A 19,060-nucleotide genomic window follows, 5' to 3' on the forward strand; every position below is an offset into this window, starting at 1 on the left:
ATTGTTATAGCTTTGAATTTCTCTCCGATCTATATCCGTTTGGTTTGACCAACTAGATCGATTTATCTTCAGTGGGTGAGGTGCTTTGTAATGGGCTTAATCTTGCGGTGCTCTATATCCAAGTGACAAAAGGGGACAAGACACATATTTCTATTGTTGTCATTAAGGACAAAATGGCGGGGTTTATTCATATTGATTGGGTTTATTTTGTCTACATCATGCCATCTTGCTTAAGGCGTTACTCTGTTTTATACTTAATACCATAGATGCATGCTGGATAGCGGCCGATTAGTGGAGTAATAGTAGTAGATGCAGGCAGGAGTGTCTACTAGTCTCAGACGTGATGCCTATATACATGATCATTGCCTTGAATATCGTCATAACTATGCGCTTTTCTATCAATTGCCCAACAGTAATTTGTTCACCCACCATATGCTATGTGCTTGAGATAGAAGCCTCTAGTGAAAACTATGGCCCCGGGTCTACTTTTATCATATATATATAAACATAAAAATAATTTGTTGCAATTTTCTATTTGATTTTATTTTATCTTTGCAATTTATCTATCTACCACTAAAAGATTTCATCCTTGCAAGTAACCGCCAAGGGGATTGACAACCCTCTTGATCGCGTTGGGTGCAAGTATTTGCTTTTGTATGTGCAGGTGTTGTTCACGAGGCTTTGTGTGATTATCCTACTGGATTGATAACCTTGGTTCTTAACCGAGGGGAATATTTATCTCTACTACTACATCTCATCTCCTCTTCGGGGAAATTCCAACACAGCTCACAAGTAGTAGGAAGAATTTCTGGTGTCGTTACCGGGGAGACATCATCAAAACCTATCAAGTACCTTCGCACAAACTATTATCTACCTGCTCTTATTTTATTTGCCTTTGCCTCGTTTTCATCTCCCCCACTTCTATTTTTTTTTACAAAAATACAAAAAAAATTTGTTTGCTAGTTTGCTTGCTTTATCGCTATGTCTCAAGAAAACACCAAGTTGTGTGACTTTTCCAATACTTATTATTAGTACTCCAATTGCTCCTCTCGCCAATAGTACGGAGTCATGTGATATTAATGTTGCTTTCTTAAATCTTGTTATGAAAGAATGCTACTTCTTGAGCTTGCGTTGGTTTTTCCCTTGAAGAGGAAAGGGTGATGCAGCAAAGTAGAGATAAGTATTTCCCTCAGTTTGAGAACCAAGGTATCAATCCATTAGGAGACAATGCTCAAGTCACCGAATACCTGCACATACAATCAAACAACTTGCATCCAACGCGATAAAGGGGTTGTCAATCCCTTCACGGTCACTCGCAAAAGTGAGATCTGATAGAGATAGATAAAAGTAAACAAATGGTAAAGTAAATATTTTTGGTACTTTTGGTTTATAGATCGGAAAGTAAAAGATTGCAAAATATCATATGGTGAATAAAATATAGCCTCAAGTAAAGTTACCGATAGATGAAGACGAAAGAGGGCATGCCTTCCGGGACATCCCCAAGCTTAGGCTCTTGGTTTTTCTTGAATATTACCTTGGGGTGCCTCGGGCATCCCCAAGCTTAGGCTCTTGCCACTCCTTATTCCACAGTCCATCAAATCCTTACCCAAAACTTGAAAATTTCACAACACAAAACTCAACAGAAAATCTCATGAGCTCCGTTAGTATAGGAAAATAAGTCACCGCTTTTGGTACTGTTTTGAACTCATTATTTATTTATATTGTTGTAATATCTACTGTATTCCAACTTTTCCATGGTTCATACCCCCGCGATACTAACCATAGAATCATCAAAATAAGCAAACAACACATAGAAAATAGAATCTGTCAAAAACAGAACAGTCTGTAGTAATCTCTAACTCTCGAATACTTTTGTAACTTCAAAAATTCTGAAAAATTAGGACGACCTAAGCAATTTGTTTATTAATATTCTCCAAAAATAATCAAATTAAAAGCACGCTTCTGTAAAAAATTAGAATTGTTTTCCTAAGCGCAAAAGTTTCTATTTTTCAGCAAGATCAAATCAACTATCACCGTAAGCTATCTCAAAGGTCTTACTTGGCACAAACACTAATTAAAACACAAAACCACATCTAACTAGAGGCTAGATGAATTAATTATTGCAAAACAGAACCTAAAAAGCAAAAGCAAAAATAAAATTGGGTTGCTGATACATCTCCAACGTATCTATAATTTATGAAGTATTCATGCTGTTATTTTATCATTCTTAGATGTTTTACAATCATTTTATAGCAACTTTGCTGTTTTCTGCATGTTTTTTTACATCACAGGAAATCAAATATCAAACGGAGTCCAAACGCAACGAAACTTTACGGAGATTTTTTTGGACCAGAAGGAACCCAATGGGCTAGAGCTGCACCTGGGGGGTGCCCCGAGGGGGGCACAACCCACCAAGGCGCGCCAGGGGCCCCTGGCATGCCCAGGTGGGTTGTGCCCACCTCGGTGGCCTCCCGCACCCCCTCTTTGCACTATAAATTCCCAAATATTCCGAAACCCTTGGGGGTTAACCTAGATCAGAAGTTCCGCCGCCGCAGGCCTCACTAGCCACCGAAAACCAATCTAGACTTGTTCCGTCACCCTGCCGGAGGGGGGAATCATCTCTGGTGGACATCTTCATCATCCTAGCGGCCACCACGGTGAGGAGGGAGTAGTCCACCCTCGGGGCTGAGGGCATGTACCAGTAGCTATGTGTTTAATCTCTCTCTCTCTCTCGTGATCTATATCATGGGCTTCGTTAACATAGATGGATCATATGATGTTTCTCCCCTCTATACTCTTGTTGTGATGAACTGAATCTTTACCCTTTGAAGTTTTGTCATGTCAGATTGAATGTTCAGATTTGGGAACACATGATGTATGTCTTGCGGTATGAATACTTGAGGTGATTATGGGGTATCATATTGATTCACTTGATATACGTTATGGCAATCAACTTGCAGATTCCCGCGGTGATATTGGGGTAATCTATACATAGGGGTTGATGCACGTTTTTATTATCTTTTCTCTGATAGAAACTTTGGGGTCTCCTTGTAGTTCTTTGTGTGGATTGAGTATTATGAATATTAATTTACTTTGGTGTTATTTTAGTATGAACTCTTGAATAGATCGAACGGAAAGAATAGCTTTGAGGTGGTTTCATACCCTACAAAAAATTTCTATCTTTTGTTCTCCGCTAATAGGAACTCGGGAGTGATTCTTTATTGCACTTTCAAGGATAATCATATGATCCAACTATGTTAGCACTGTTGAGGGGTTGCACTAGTGAAAGTACGGACCCTAGGCCTCATTTTCAAGCATTACAACACCGTTTTTGTGCCCGTTTACTATTTGCTACCTTGCTATTTTTATTTATTTAGATTATAAAAATATATTTCTACCATCCATATTACACTTTTATCACCATTTCTTCGCCGAACTAGTGCACCAATACAATTTGCCATTGTATTGGGTGTGTGTTGCCTCCCAACAAGCGCTATTGTTTAACGCCCTTATCTAGGCATAAAACATGAATAGATCTAGGTATTGTCATCTTTGGTATGCAATACATAAGTACCTCTCATAATTGATTCATATTTCAATTTAATTTTCTTTCTTGGAAAGTGTTCCATGCCCTTCCTTAACGGAAATTGAAATGTAATGTTTCCTTCTTTCATATCAATAATTGCAATCTATATCAAGAACAATGAAATCTACGGACACATAATTCCTATTTGCAACAATAAGAACATCATTAATCCTTCCCATAGGTTTCTTAATAGTGGAATCTGCAAGATGCAAATTTAAAGAACAATCATCAAATTCACGGAAACCTAGCACATCACATAAAGTTTTTGGAATCGTGGAAACACTAGCACCCAAATCACACAAAGCATGTCACTCATAATCTTTAATCTTAATCTTAATAGTAGGTTCCCACTCATCATAAAGTTTTCTAGGGATAGAAACTTCCAATTCAAGCTTTTCTTCAAAAGATTGCATCATAGCATCAATGATATGTTTAGTAAAAGCTTTGTTTTGATTATAAGCATGAGAGGAATTCAACATGGATTGCAACAAGGAAATACAATCTATTAAAGAACAATTATAATAATTAAATTCCTTGAAATCCAAAAGAGTGGGTTCATTGCTACTTAATGTTTTGACCTCTCCAATCCCACTTTTATCAAATTTTGCATCAAGATCTGAAAACTCCGAATCATTGGGACGCCATTTAACTAAAGTTGACTCATCTACAGTCCATATTTATCAATATTTATATTGGAAAACAAAGATTCAATAGGAGTCACATCAATCACTTTAAGATCTTCATCATTATTTTCACGAAAACTAGAAGAACACGTTTTTACAAACCAATCTCGCTTAGCACGCATCTTAGCGGTTCTTTCTTTGCACTAATCAATGGAAATTCTCATAGCTTTGAGAGACTCATTGATATCATGCTTGGGTAGAATAGATCTAACTTTCAAAGAATCAACATCGAGAGAAATCATGTTCCTAGCCAAATCATCAATCTTAAGCAATTTTTATTCAATCAAAGCATTGAAATTATTTTGCGAACTCATAAATTCTTTAACACTATTCTCAAAATCAGAGGGCACCTTATTATAATTTCCATAAGAATTATTGTAGGAATTACCATAATTATTAGAGGAATTACTAGGGAACGGCCTAGGATTAAAATTACCTCTACACACGTAATTACCAAAATTGTTCGTACCAAAAAAATTCACATCCATAGATTCATTATTATTCTCAATCAAAGTAGACAAAGGCATATAATTAGGATCAATAGAAGCACTCTTGCTAGCAAATAATTTCATAATCTCATCCATCTTTCCACTCAAAACATTAATCTCTTCAATTGCATGCACTTTTTTATTAGTGGAAGATCTTTCGGTATGCCATTGAGAATAATTAACCATAATATTATCTAGGAGTTTAGTAGCTTATCCTAAAGTAATTTACATAAAAGTACCTCCTGCGGCCGAATCTAAAAGATTTCTAGAATCAAAATTCAATCTGGCATAATTTTTTGTATAATCATCCACAAATTCAAACCATGAGTTGGGCAATTTCGTACCATCAATTTCATCCTCTCCCAAGATTGTGCAACATGTTCATGATAAAGTTGCTTAAAATTCATAATATCGTTCCTAAGGGAGATGATCTTAGAGGGAGGAAATTACTTGGAAATAAAAGCATCTTTACACTCATTCCATGAATCAATACTATTTTTAGGCAAAGATGAAAACCAAGTTTTAGCACGATCTCGAAGCGAGAACAAAAATAGCTTCAATTTAACAATATCATTATCCACATCCTTTTTTCTTTTGCATATCACACAAATCAATGAAATTGTTTAGATGGAAAGCGACATCTTCACTAGGAAGGCCGGAAAATTGATCTTTCATAACAAGATTCAACAAAGCGGCATTAATTTCACAAGATTCTGTATTAGTAGCGGGAGCAAACGGAGTACTAATAAAATCATTATTATTGGTGTTGGAAAAGTCACACAATTTGGTATTCTCTTGAGCCATCGTGACAAAGCAAGCAATCCAACACACGAGCACACAAAAAGCAAACGAAGAAGACGAAAGGAAGAGGGGCGAAGAAAAGGCAAATCTTTTCGAAAATTGTTTTAGAAGTGGGGGAGAGGAAAACGAGAGGCAAATGGCGAATAATGTAATGCAAGAGATGAGAGTTTATGATGGGTACTTAATATGTCTTGACTTGGCGTAGATCTCGCCGACAACGGCGCCAGAAATTCTTCCTGCTACTTCTTGAGCTTGCGTTGGTTATTCCCTTGAAGAGGAAAGGGTGATGCAGGAAAGTAGTGATAAGTATTTCCCTCAGTTTGAGAACCAAGGTATCAATCCAGTAGGAGACAATGCTCAAGTCACCGAATACCTGCACAAACAATCAAACAACTTGCACCCAACGCGATAAAGGGGTTGTCAATCCTTTCATGATCACTCGCAAAAGTGAGATCTGATAGAGATAGATAAAAGTAAACAAACGGTAAAGTAAATATTTTTGGTATTTTTGGTTTATAGATCGGAAAGTAAAAGATTGCAAAATAGTATATCGAAAACTTATATGATGGAAAATAGACCCCGGGCCATAGGTTTCACTAGAGGCTTCTCTCAAGATAGGAAATATTACGGTGGGCGAACAAATTACTGCCGAGCAATTGATAGAAAAGCGCAAAGTTATGGCGATATCTAAGGCAATGATCATGAATATAGGCATCACATCAGTGTCAAGTAGACCGAAACAATTATGCATCTACTATTATTACTCCACACATCGACCGCTATCCAGCATGCATCTAGAGTATTAAGTTCATAAAAAACGGAGTAACGCATTAAGCAAGATGGCATGATGTAGAGGAATTAACTCATGCAATATGATGAAAACCCCATCTTTTTATCCTCGATGGCAACAATACAATATGTGCCTTGCTGCCCCTACTGTCACTGGTAAAGGACACCGCAAGATTGAACCCAAAGCTAAGCACTTCTCCCATTGCAAGAAAAACCAATCTAGTTGGCCAAACCAAACCGATAGTTCGAAGAGAATTACAAAGATATCAAATCATGCATAAAATAATTCAGAGAAGATTCAAATAATATTCATAGATAAGCTGATCATAAATCCACAATTCATCGGATCTCGGCAAATACCGCAAAAGAGTATTAGATCGAATAGTTCTCCAAGAACATCAAGGAGAACATGGTATTGAGAATCAAAGAGAGAGAAGAAGCCATCTAGCTACTAGTTATTGACACGTACGTCTGTGGTAAACTACTCACGCTTCATCGGAAGGGCAATAGAGTTGATGTAGAAGCTCTCTGTGATTGAATCCCCCTCCGGCAGGGTGCCAGAAAAGTTTCATAGATGGGATCTCACGGGTACAGAAGGTTGCGTCGGTGGAGAAGTGTTTTCGTGGATGCCTCTGTTGGTTTGGGGATATATGGGAATATATAGGCGAAAGAATTAGGTCAGGAGGTGCACGAGAGGCCTACAAGGGTGGGGCGCGCCCTACCCCACTAGGCACTCCCTTTGTCCTTGTGGCCGCCTCGTGGCTCCTTCGACTTCATCTCCAAGTCTCCTGGTTGTCTTCTGGTCCAAGAAAAATCATCGCGAAGGTTTTATTCCGTTTGGTATTCCTTTTTTGCGAAACTCAAAAACAGGGAAAAAACAGGAACTGGCACTGGCTCTAGGTTAATAGGTTAGTCCCAAAAATAATATAAAATAGCATATTAATGCATATAAAACATCCAAAACAGATAATATAATAGTATGGAACAGTAAAAAATTATAGATACATTGGAGATGTATCAAAGAATAATTTTCTGGTCGTCCTAATGAAGATGTTGCATCCCATCTTAATAGTTTCATTGAATTATGTGATATGCAAAAGAAAAATATGTAGATAATGATATTGTTAAGTTGAAATTATTTCCATTCTCACTATGAGATCGTGCTAAAACTTGGTTTTCATCCTTGCCTCGAAATAGTACTAATTCTTGGGCTAAGTGTATGGATGCTTTTATTATCAAGTATTTTCCTCCCACTAAGTTTATTTCTCTTATAAACCAAATTATGAATTTCAAGCAACATGAGCATGAACATGTTGCAAAATCTTGGGAGAGAATGAAATTAATGATAACAAATTGTCCCACTCATGGTTTAAGCTTATGGATGATCATACAAATTTTTTATGCGGGACTAAACTTTGTTTCTAGAATTCTTATAGAGTTTGCTGCAGGTGGTACCTTTATAGAAATTACATTGGGAGAATCTACAAAACTCCTTGACAATATTATGACAAATTATTCTCAATGGCACACCGAAAGAGCTCCAACTAGTAAGAAGGTAAATTATGTCGAAGAGATTAATACTTTGAGTGATAAAATGGATGCTCTTATGAAAATGGTTGCTAATCAAAATGCTCATGTTTACCATAATTATGTGCCACCATATAATTTTATTGAGCAAATCAATAATGCTATTGATATGAATTTTGTCTCAAGAAATGATTTCAACAACAATGTTTATAGAGGAAATTTTAATCCTATAGCGTTTCCCGAAAATTCCTATAATAATTATGGTAATCCATATAATAATAGGATAACCATTGATCTTTAGAATAATATTAAGGAATTCATTAGTTCCCAAAATATTTTTAATGCCATGCTGGAAGAAAAAATGAGTAAAGTTGATGATATGGCTAGAAACATGGATAGAATTGCTCATGATGTGGATAATCTTAAAATTAAAAAATTTCCACCCAAGCATGATATTAATGAGTCTATTAAATCTATCTATGTCTCCATTAATGAAAGTACAGAGAGAACCGCTAGGTTGAGAGCTAAGCGAGAATTCCTAGAAAAGGCTATTCCACCCGATTTTTACCCTAATCATGATGAAGATATTAAAATGATTGGTGTCTCACCTATTAAATCTTTGTATAGTAATATAAATTTGATGAAAAAGGGACTGGATATGAGTCAACTTTAGCTAGAAGGCGTCCCAATTGTTTAGAGGGTGATGATCTTAATGATAAAAATAATAAAAGTGAGTTTGAAGGGGTCAAAACTTTAGCTAGTGATGTTCCCACCACTTTGGATTAGATGGACTTTAATTATGAAAGTTGTTCTTTATTGAAAGTATTTATTTTTTGCAATCCATGATAAATTCACCCAATGCTTATGAACAAAATAAAGCTTTTACTAAACATATTGTAGAAGTATGATAAAAGGTCATGAAGAAAAGCTAGAGTTGGAAGTTTCAATACCTAGAAAATTATATGATGAATGGGAACCTACTATTAAACTAAAGATCAAAGATTATGAATGTAATGCTTTATGTGATTTGGGTGCTAGCATTTCCACTATACCAAAATTTTATGTGATGTGCTAGGCCTTACAAATATGGATGAATGTTCCCTTAATTTGCATCTAGCAGATTCCACTATTAAGAAACCTTTGCGTAGAATAAATGATGTGCTTATTCTTGCTAATAGAAATTATGTGCCTGTTTATTTCATTGTGCTTGATATTGATTGCAATCCGTCTTGTCCTATAATACTTGGTAGGCCTTTCCTACAAACCATAGGTGCTATTATTGATATGAAAGAAGGAAACATAAGGTTCAAATTTTCATTAAAGAAAGGAATGGAACACTTTCCTAGAAAGAGAATTAAGCCACCATATGAATCTATTATGAGGGCCACCTATGGAATTAATTTGAAATATGACAACACTTGAAACAATGCCTTACGCCTAGCTAGGGGCGTAAAACAATAGCTGTAGCGACCCGACCCGAATGGATCAAGTCTCTGTGCTTAAGTGTCATCTCTGGATCGGTATGCTGACACACACAGTACTCGAGGATTTATAACAGAGGTAAATCACATGTATAAAGTAACGTAAATACTATTACCTCAATCCAAAATAGCGGAAGTAACAAGGTTGTGGATTCCCATCAACACCAACGGCAAAGTTGAGTGTAGAAATCGTAACCCTAACGAATCACTTACTCGTCGTAAGATATCCTACAACATGAAACGTTGCAGCCCGAAAACGGGTCAGCACATGGAATATGCTGGCAATTCACACCATAGAGAAATGATGAACAAAGGCTATCACTACATGCATATATGGCTGGTGGAAAAGCTCTATGGTTATAATGTTTTTTGCGAAAAGCCAATTTTTTCCCTACTTCAAAGGAATAAATTTTATTTAACTATCATGGTGGTTGTGAAACATTGAGAAGGTACCTCCAACTCAATCCCAATTAAGTATCATCATTAACCCAACAAAATTAATTATAAGTATCACGGTGATGAGATTCAAATGATAATCTAGGTACTAGATACTCAAGTTGTCCATAACCGGGGACACGGCTAATCATGATCAGATTGTACACTCTGCAGAGGTTTGTGCACTTTTCCCCACAAGACTCGATCGCCTCCGCTTGATTCTCGCACTGCATGATGTTTGAGAAACGGATGACCGAGACACAGTCTTTCAGAAACAATCACTCTTTACTCTAGATGGACCGGTACACCTACTTTCCCCTACATCTGCTAGTCCACCTCTTCAAGAGATCATGTAACCTACTCAGCTATGCTAGAGCCCATAATAGCTTGTGGCTGCACATGGAAGTTTCTAGCATGAATAATCTTATGATCCCTTTGAGCCTGGGTGGCGGACCTTATACATACAGGCAACACTGGGTTCTCCAGGTGCCTCAATCCACCCAGATGTGAGTTTCAGTTGCCACCTTAAGTTGAACCATTATTAACAATCTCACATCTGTCATGAATATCACTCAAACCCAATCCACGTCTACGAGCATAGCATGGCAATATAATAGCAACGTAGAAGTAACTCCCAAGGGTTTGATAAATAAAACAGGTAATAGGTACTACCTCAACTACTTCCCAATACCCACAATTTAATTAGATCCTAATCATGCAATGTGTTTGAGGAAAACAGATCTAATGCAATAAAACTGGGTATGAACGGGGTATGATCAAAGTGTGAACTTGCCTGCAATGTTGATGAAGATAATTCGCACTCAAAACTCTTGATAGATCTACTCGTCACACTCCGGTCAATCTATCGTAAGCAAGCAATAGCAACCACACATAAGGAATCACTCAAAAGATCGAGAAGAACGAAGAAGACGATTCGGGAAACATCAAAACCAAGCAAATAACTCTTGCAACATAAAACAATTTCTAACAGTACCAAAATTATATGAATTTGGCCTTATCAGAAAGTTTAGGTCAAGAGCTTCGATTTGCAAAAAGAATCAACTCAAACGGAGTTTCGGAACTCAAGTTATGATCAAAAGAAGTTTGAATACAAATCTGTTTGAATTCAAATTTTAAAACTTTCAAAAACATGTTTAAGTTGTTTTACTGGATAGAGGAGATCATAACGAAGAAGTGGGCGTTGGTTTCGTTGGATTTGGACAAACGAGTAAAAAGTTATAGATGTTTGAAGATCAGGGGCTAATCTGTAAATAAAATATTCACAGACGGGTCCCTGGCCAAAAATAACAGAAAAAGAAAAAGCTAAATAGCGAACGTTCGTTAACTAGTTCTAAACAGTGGACGTTCATTGAATAGCTCTAACTAAAAAAACTAAACCGTTTTTTTTACACAAAACCGAGAAAACCAGATCGGACCGGGCAACGGTTTTTTTTTTAAACAAAACCGGCGGCAGATCGGGTTAGGGTTTTACCACTGTGGCGGCGGCTCCGGCGAGTCGTGGCTCCGGCGGCGGTGAGGCGAAGTGGCTCCGGCGATGGCGGGGCACGGCGGCGGCGCCGGAGTAGCTAGGGAGGACGGCGAGGCACGGCGGTGAGGTGGGTGGCGGCTACGGGGTCGGGGAGTTGCGGGGCGACGGCGAGGGACTCGGCGGCGGCGGCAGCTCCGGCGAGTGCGGGGTGCGGCGGCGGCGAACGAGAAGAGAGGGGCGGGGCGGCGGTCTCGCCTTATAAAGGCCAGGGGAGGGGCGCGGCTTGGAGGAGGGGCAAGGGGAGACCGGAGGCGGCACGGCGCGGTGGCGGCGCTCGGGAGGCGTGCGGGCGGCGAACTCCTCCCGGAGTCGGAGGCGGCGGTGCGGGCGCGTGGGCCGGCTGGGCCGTGGCCTGGCTGGCTGGCTGGGCCGGCCCGGTCGGTCTAGAAGTTTTTTGTTATAAAACATTTCTCAGACAAAGAAAAATAATAGAAACGAAATAAATAAAAATATTATATAGGCATATAATATATCAAAATTTTCAGAAAAAGATTCCCTACAACGTGGACATTTTTGTAGAGTCAAATAAAATCCACACAAATTTTAATAAATCAAACAGTGCTGCTGCCTTTATAAAATCCAATAAAAATCCTTTTAAAAATACCAAAATGATTTCAAATTTATTTCTCTCCAATTTTCTGATGTAGGGAATCATGTTACCCTATTTTCTGTATATTTTGTTTTTGGAGAAAAATAATTTGAATAAAACTCAAATAACTCCAATATTGAAAAATAATTTCAATGGGACTTTGAATAAATCCTTTGAAACTCCCAACTCATATTTCATTTGTTTTGAAGAAGTCATATTATCTTCTCTCGTGAAAATCATTGAGTTGCCTAAAGTTTCAGAATTGGAAAAATATTCTCGAATGAAATTCAAATACTTTCAACACCCCTTTTTATTTAAATAAATGGAAGAAGTCATGTCATCTTCTCTCGAGGGTTTTGTGATGAAAAGAATTTGAATTCATGGAGATCATAAAAGTAAAAATGAAAGTTTGGGAAAGTCCTTTTATTCCCTCTCATTTAACTTTCAAAAGATTTCGAATTCCACTCACTTTCAGTCAATCAATCAGACAATCAATCCAATCTATCTGTTTATTATAACATTCCAAAATTTAGAATTTTGGGATGTTACAATAGCGCTTGTTGGGAGGCAACCCAATAGTTATCTTATCTTTTTTCTTTTCTGTTTTCAAGTGTTCACACAATTATGCTATTGTTACGGTTTTGTTTTTATGTTTTAGTTAGTGTTTGTGCCATAAAGCCTTGAGATTATTTGGTTGATAGTTGACTTGATTATATGAGAATACAGAAACTTTTGTACTTAGTCCAGGAATTCTTTAAAATCACTAGAACGTGATTCTAATCTGATTTTTTTACACATGATTTATATACAAATTTCCCACATTTTACTAATATTAATATTTTTTGGAGTTCCATAAGTATGACCATAATTCAGATCTTTACAGACTATTCTGTTTTAGACAGATTCTGTTTTTATTGCATAGTTTGCTTGTTTTGATGAATCTATGGATTATATCGGGGGGGTATAAGTCATGAAGAAGTTAGAATATAGTAAAATATGAATCGGTTCATAACAATACCTAAAGTTTATGATTTGGTTGTTATACTAACGGATCTCATGAAGTTTCTGTTGAGTTTTGTGTGCTAAAGTTTTCAAGTTTTTAATGAGATCGCGATGGATGAAGGAATAAGGAGCGGCAAGACCCTAAGATTGGGGATTCCCAAGGCACCCCAAGGTAATATTCAAGGAGACTCAAGCATCTAAGCTTGGGGATGCCCCAGATGGCATCCCCTCTTTTGTCTACAATCCATCGGTATACTACTTGGACCTATATTTTTATTCATCACATGATATGAGTTTTGCTTGGAGCGTCGTGTATTATAATAGTCTTTGCTTTGTTTGATTTTTAGCCACAATCATATTTTGTTGGACACACCTTTCGAGAGGGACACACATTTATTCGCGATTTGTTAGAATACTCCATGTGCTTCACTTATATCTTTTGAGCTAGGCAGTTGCTCTAGTGCTTCACTTATATCTTTTAGAGCACGAAGATGGTTATATTTTAAAGAAATAGTTGCACTCTCATGATTCATTTTGAGATCCTAATAAATAGTAATGGCAATATGCACGTGTTATGAAATTGTTCCTAATATGATAGGTATTTAAGAAGGATATAATAATTTTTTCATGTAGATCATTGAATATGATAAGCTTGAATCCTTGCAATAGTTTTGCGATATTAAGATGATAATATGTGGGAGGTACTAGTGAATGATTATCGTTTAGTAAGAATATTGGTGTTAAATTTGTGATCCCCGAAGCATGCACATATAGTCTCTAGTTATGCTATGAAGTTGGAGCATGATTTATTATTGATTGTCTTCCTTATGAGTGACGGTCGGGGACGAGCAATGGTATTTTCCTACCAATCTACCCCTCTAGGGGCATGCGTATTAGTACTTTGCTTTGTGGGCTAATAGGCTTTCGCAATAAGTATGTGAGTTATTTATGACTAATGTAGTCTGTGGATTATACGCACTCTTACCTTTTCGCAATTTGCTAGCCTCTTTGGTACTATGCATTGCCCTTTCTCACCTTGAGAGTTGGTGCAAACTTCGTCGGTGCATCCAAACCCCGTGGTATGATATGCTCTATCACACATAAGCATCCTTATATCTTCCTCAAAACAGCCACCATACCTACCTATCATGGCATTTCCATAGCCATTCTGAGATATATTGCCATGCAACTTCCACCGTTCCGTTTATATGACACACATAATCATTGTTATATTGCTTTGCATGATCATATATTGACATTGTATTTGTGGCTCAGCCACTGTTCATCATTTCATACATGTTACGCTAGCATCATTACACATCCTAGTACACTGCCAGAGGCACTCATTTAGAGTCATATTGTTCTAGTATCGAGTTGTAATATTGGGTTGCGAGTAAATAAAAGTGTGATGATCATCATTATTAGAGCATTAACCCGGCGAGGAAAGGATGATGAGACTATGATTCCCCCACAAGTCAAGATAAGGAACCAGATGAAAAAAGGCCAAAAAGAGCCCAAAAAATGATTAGAGAGAAAGAGAGAAGGGGCAATGTTACTATCCTTTTCCACACTTGTGCTTCAAAGTAGCACCATGTTTTTCATATAGAGAGTCTCCTATGTTGTCACTTTCATATACTAGTGGGACTTTTTCATTATAGAACTTGGCTTGTATATTCCGATGATGGGCTTCAGCAAATGCCCGGGGTCTTCACGATCAAGCAAGTTGGCTGCACACCCACTTAATTTTCATATTGAGCTTTCATACACTTATAGCTCTTAGTGCATCCGTTGCATGGCAATCCCTACTCCATGCATTGACATCAATTGATGGGCATCTCCATAGCCCGTTGATTAGCCGCGTGGATGTGAGACTATCTTCCTTTTTGACTCCCCTCATTGATCTCTATCACCGCATTCTATTCCACCCATAGTGCTATGTCCATGGCTCGTGCTCATGTATTACGTGGGAGTTGAAGAAGTTGAAGCATGTTAAACAGTATGAGCCAATTGCTCGGCTTGTCATTGGGATTGTGCATGATTAATACTTTGTGTTAGGAAGACCGAGCATGACAAGATTATATGATTTTGTAGGGATATCGTTCCTTAGGATTTTCATTTTGAAAGGCATGATTGCTTGTTGGTATGCCTGAGTATTGATGTCTTTATATCAAATTATAGGATATTGATTTGAATCATTCCGATCTTAATATTCATACCCTAAAATAAGGATTACATGATGAGCATGTTAGGTAGCATTCCACATCAAAAATTCAGTTTTTATCATTTACCTACTCCAGGACGAGGAGGACTTAAGCTTGGGGATGCTTGATACGTCTCCAACATATCTATAATTTTTTATTGTTCCATGCTATTATGATATCAATCTTGGATGTTTTATATGCAATTGTATGCTATTTTATATCATTTTCTCGGACTAACCTATTAATCCTGCCTAGTGCCACTTGTTGTGTTTTGCCTGTTTTTTGGTTTTCCAGGAAATGAGTACCAAACGAAGTCCAAACGCTACGAAACTTTTTGATGATTTTTTTCTGGACAAGAGAGACCCTAGAAGCTTTGGGAGGAGACCAGAAGGCAACACATGGAGACGACAAGGCAACATGGCACACCCTGGGGGCACACACTGTTACCTTGTGGGGCCCTCGTGGCTCCGGCTGACCTAATTCCACCTCTATAAGTTCTCTAAAATCGGGAAACCAATAGAGAGCCACACGAAACACTTTTTCCGCCGCCGCAAGTCTCTGTTCTTCCGCGATCCCATCTGGAGGCCTTTTTCAGTACTCTGCCGAAAGGGGAATCGATCACAGAGGGCTTCTACATCATCCTTGCTGCCCTTCCGATGATGTGTAAGTAGTTCACCACAGACCTACGGGGCCATAGCTAGTAGCTAGATGACTTCTTCTCTCTCCTTGATCTTCAATACAATGTTCTCCTTGATGTTCTTGGAGTTCTATCTGATGTAATCTTCTTTTGCTGTGTGTTTGTTGGGATCCGATGATTTGTGGGTTTATAATCTGAATGTTTATGAATATTAATGGAGTCTTTTCTGAATTTTATTACGCATGATTGTTATAGGTTTGTATTTCTCTCTGATCTATCCGTTTGGTTTGGCTAACTAGATTGATTTATCTTCAATGGGAGAAGTGCATTGTAATGGGTTAAATTTTGCGGTGCTCTATATCCCAGTGACAGAAGGGGACAAGGCACATATTTGTATTGTTGCTATCAAGGGTAAAACGACGGGGTTTATTCATATTGATTGGGTTTACTTTGTCTACATCATGTCATCTTGCTTAAGGCGTTACTCTCTTTAATACTTAATACCATAGATGCATGCTGGATAGCGGTCGGTTGGTGGAGTAATAGTAGTAGATGCAGGAAGGAGTCGGTATACTTGTCTCGGACGTGATGCCTATATACATGATCATTGCCTTGAATATCGTCATAACTATGCGCTTTTCTATCAATTGCCCAATAGTAATTTGTTCACCCAGCGTATGCTATGTGCTTGAGAGAGAAGCCTCTAGTGAAAACTATGGCCCCGGGGTCTACTTTTATCATATATAAAAACACAAAAATACTTTGTTGCAATTTTCTATTTTATTTTATTTTATTTTACCTTTGCAATTTATCTATTTACCACTACAAGATTTAGTCCTTGCAAGTAACTGCCAAGGGGATTGACAACCCTCTTGATCGCGTTGGGTGCAAGTACGTATTTGCTTTTGTGTGTGCAGGTGTTGTTCATGATGCTTTGTGTGATTCTCCTACTGGATACCCTGGTTCTTAAATGAGGAAAATACTTATATCTACTGTACTGCATCTCCTCTCCTCTTCGGAAATCCCAACATAGCTCACAAGTAGCAGAGAGTCACATGTTTCCTTTGCGAGGGAATAGATCATGTCCCAGCACATTGTGAAAACTACTCTAATGTACTGTTGGCAGCATAACATCAAAGGAAAACCTTGGAAGAAGCCCTTGAAACCAGGTGGAAGTTGAAGGAGTCAACACAGACTCAGGAGGAAACCTTAGCAACTACAGATGATGCCAATGAAAACGAAGCAAGATTGGAAGATCAGTAACCCAAGTACCAGGCGGAATAAGGACTCTAAGAAGGAGAAATAGCTCCCGATCAGCGTGAAGGAGTTGCCACACTCACTGTGGAAGAAGAAGCGTGAACCCCAAAAGAGACAATACGAGATGAAGGAAAGTTGAAAATCTAGACCCCTGGAGAGGAAGAGCCGCATTGTGGTTGTGCAGTGTGGAGGAGAAACATCATTGTTCAAGAGATGTAAGAGGAAGCAAAGAGATCTGCAAGGTACCGAAACCGTAGAGTTCGACCCACAAGAAATGGAGATCATGTTGACAGAATGGGACGCAAAGAAGAAGAAAGTCAGACCTTCGAGAAACATGATTTTGGTTGAATGTTTTAGCTGCAAGGAGCACGAACATTTCGCAAAGGACTGCCCACAGAAGTGAAAGGCCCGTATACAGAAAGCTAGCTAACCGATGGAAACCACCTATTGTTCCGAGGATGCATAGAGAGACCAGCATTCAGAGTTGTATATGAGGAAGTCTTTGGACCAGAATCAGAGGTCAACTAGATCTGTGAGAAAGACTTGGTCACCAATGCAAGAACCCAGTACTAAGAACCATAGTGCGCCTCACGCTCAGAAACATAATCAGTGAGAACTCCAGAGGAGGAAGAACCTGAAGCCGTCAACAACACTCGGCACCATTGGAGACCCTTTAGCCAGAGGATGTGTAGTAGTAGATACATCCTTAGAGTTTAGTTAGTAGAAGTAGCAGTCATGATGTAATGGAAGTATGATCAGATATGTATTAGCACAATTATCAAGGAATGAAAGTATTGTTGACCCAAAAAATTTGTATTGACATATACCGTAACCGAGACAAGAGAGACTAAATTGGACACCTCGGTTAGTTCAAAAGGAAAAAAGACTAAATTGGACACATTGGTTAGCTGAAAAGGAAAAAGAGAGGCTGAATTAGACATCTTGGTTAACAAAAAGGAAAAGACACCGAATAGGAAGTATCAAACCCGTTAGACAAACATTAGCCACTACCCTACGGTGAAGTAAACCGAAGGGCAAAATCAATTGGAACCCCTACCAGAGAAGTATTGTTGTTCCACAAGGAAGAACATAGTTAGGACATGGAAGTTAGACCGTTAGGAAACCCCGTTATGGATATTAAGGATTTTAAGGGGATACCTTGCGTTAGGATGTTGTTAACCTCGAGAAACCAAGGATATCAGGAGTACATAACCTCAATCATCCAAAGAGAATGAATGGATGTTGGTTAAAGTGACCAGAACCACCGTGCAACAGGCACCAGAACCCAGATGGTTATATCCGATTTGTCAGGAAGGAAGATGGTGTCAGTAATGGGTATGCCGATGAGTAGAAGCACCATGAAAGACCGAAAAGGATTGTACAAGTGTGACTGAATTTGAGTTACGTGACCTTAAGGATGGCAGAACAAGTTTGTCACATGGAAAACATAATCGCTAAGAAAACGATAGTTGATAGCTGACACTATAGGATTTTGCCATATGAGAGTTGTGACATAAGGTTAGACATCGTCGTCACAAGACCGAAGGAGTTCCAGAAGATCCAGGACCGAAGCATGGAGTAGGAAGGACTTCAAGAACGCTCATAAGGAAGACCGAGTGTTAGGATTACAAAGATTTCCAAACCCCATGATTGGTATTGATTTGGGTACGCCATGAGTTGATCATCATGACGTCTACTCTTATTATTCGCCTTGCTACGAGGAGCGGATATTCTTGAGCGAGACACCTATAGTTGAAAAACAACGTAAGCCAAGAACCTAGGTGGAATACTACGTGACCCCGTACAGGCAACCGTTGCCAAACATATGTCTTATGGTGAGTAAGAGCCCGACAGGACGACCGAAAAGGATCCACATATCGGAAGACCACTACCTAATGAGGAATTGCAAGACTCATGAGTGGAAGTAAGGATAGCAAGGATCACCCAGGACCATAGACGGTGATGTGAATTGATTGTTGGAATTTACCCATGAATCAGATAGGTAGTCAAGGATGGTAGTGTGTTGACATGATGG

This window comes from Aegilops tauschii, chromosome 5 (genome assembly GCF_002575655.3).
Source record: "Aegilops tauschii subsp. strangulata cultivar AL8/78 chromosome 5, Aet v6.0, whole genome shotgun sequence".
In the NCBI taxonomy this organism is placed as follows: Eukaryota; Viridiplantae; Streptophyta; class Magnoliopsida; order Poales; family Poaceae; genus Aegilops; species Aegilops tauschii.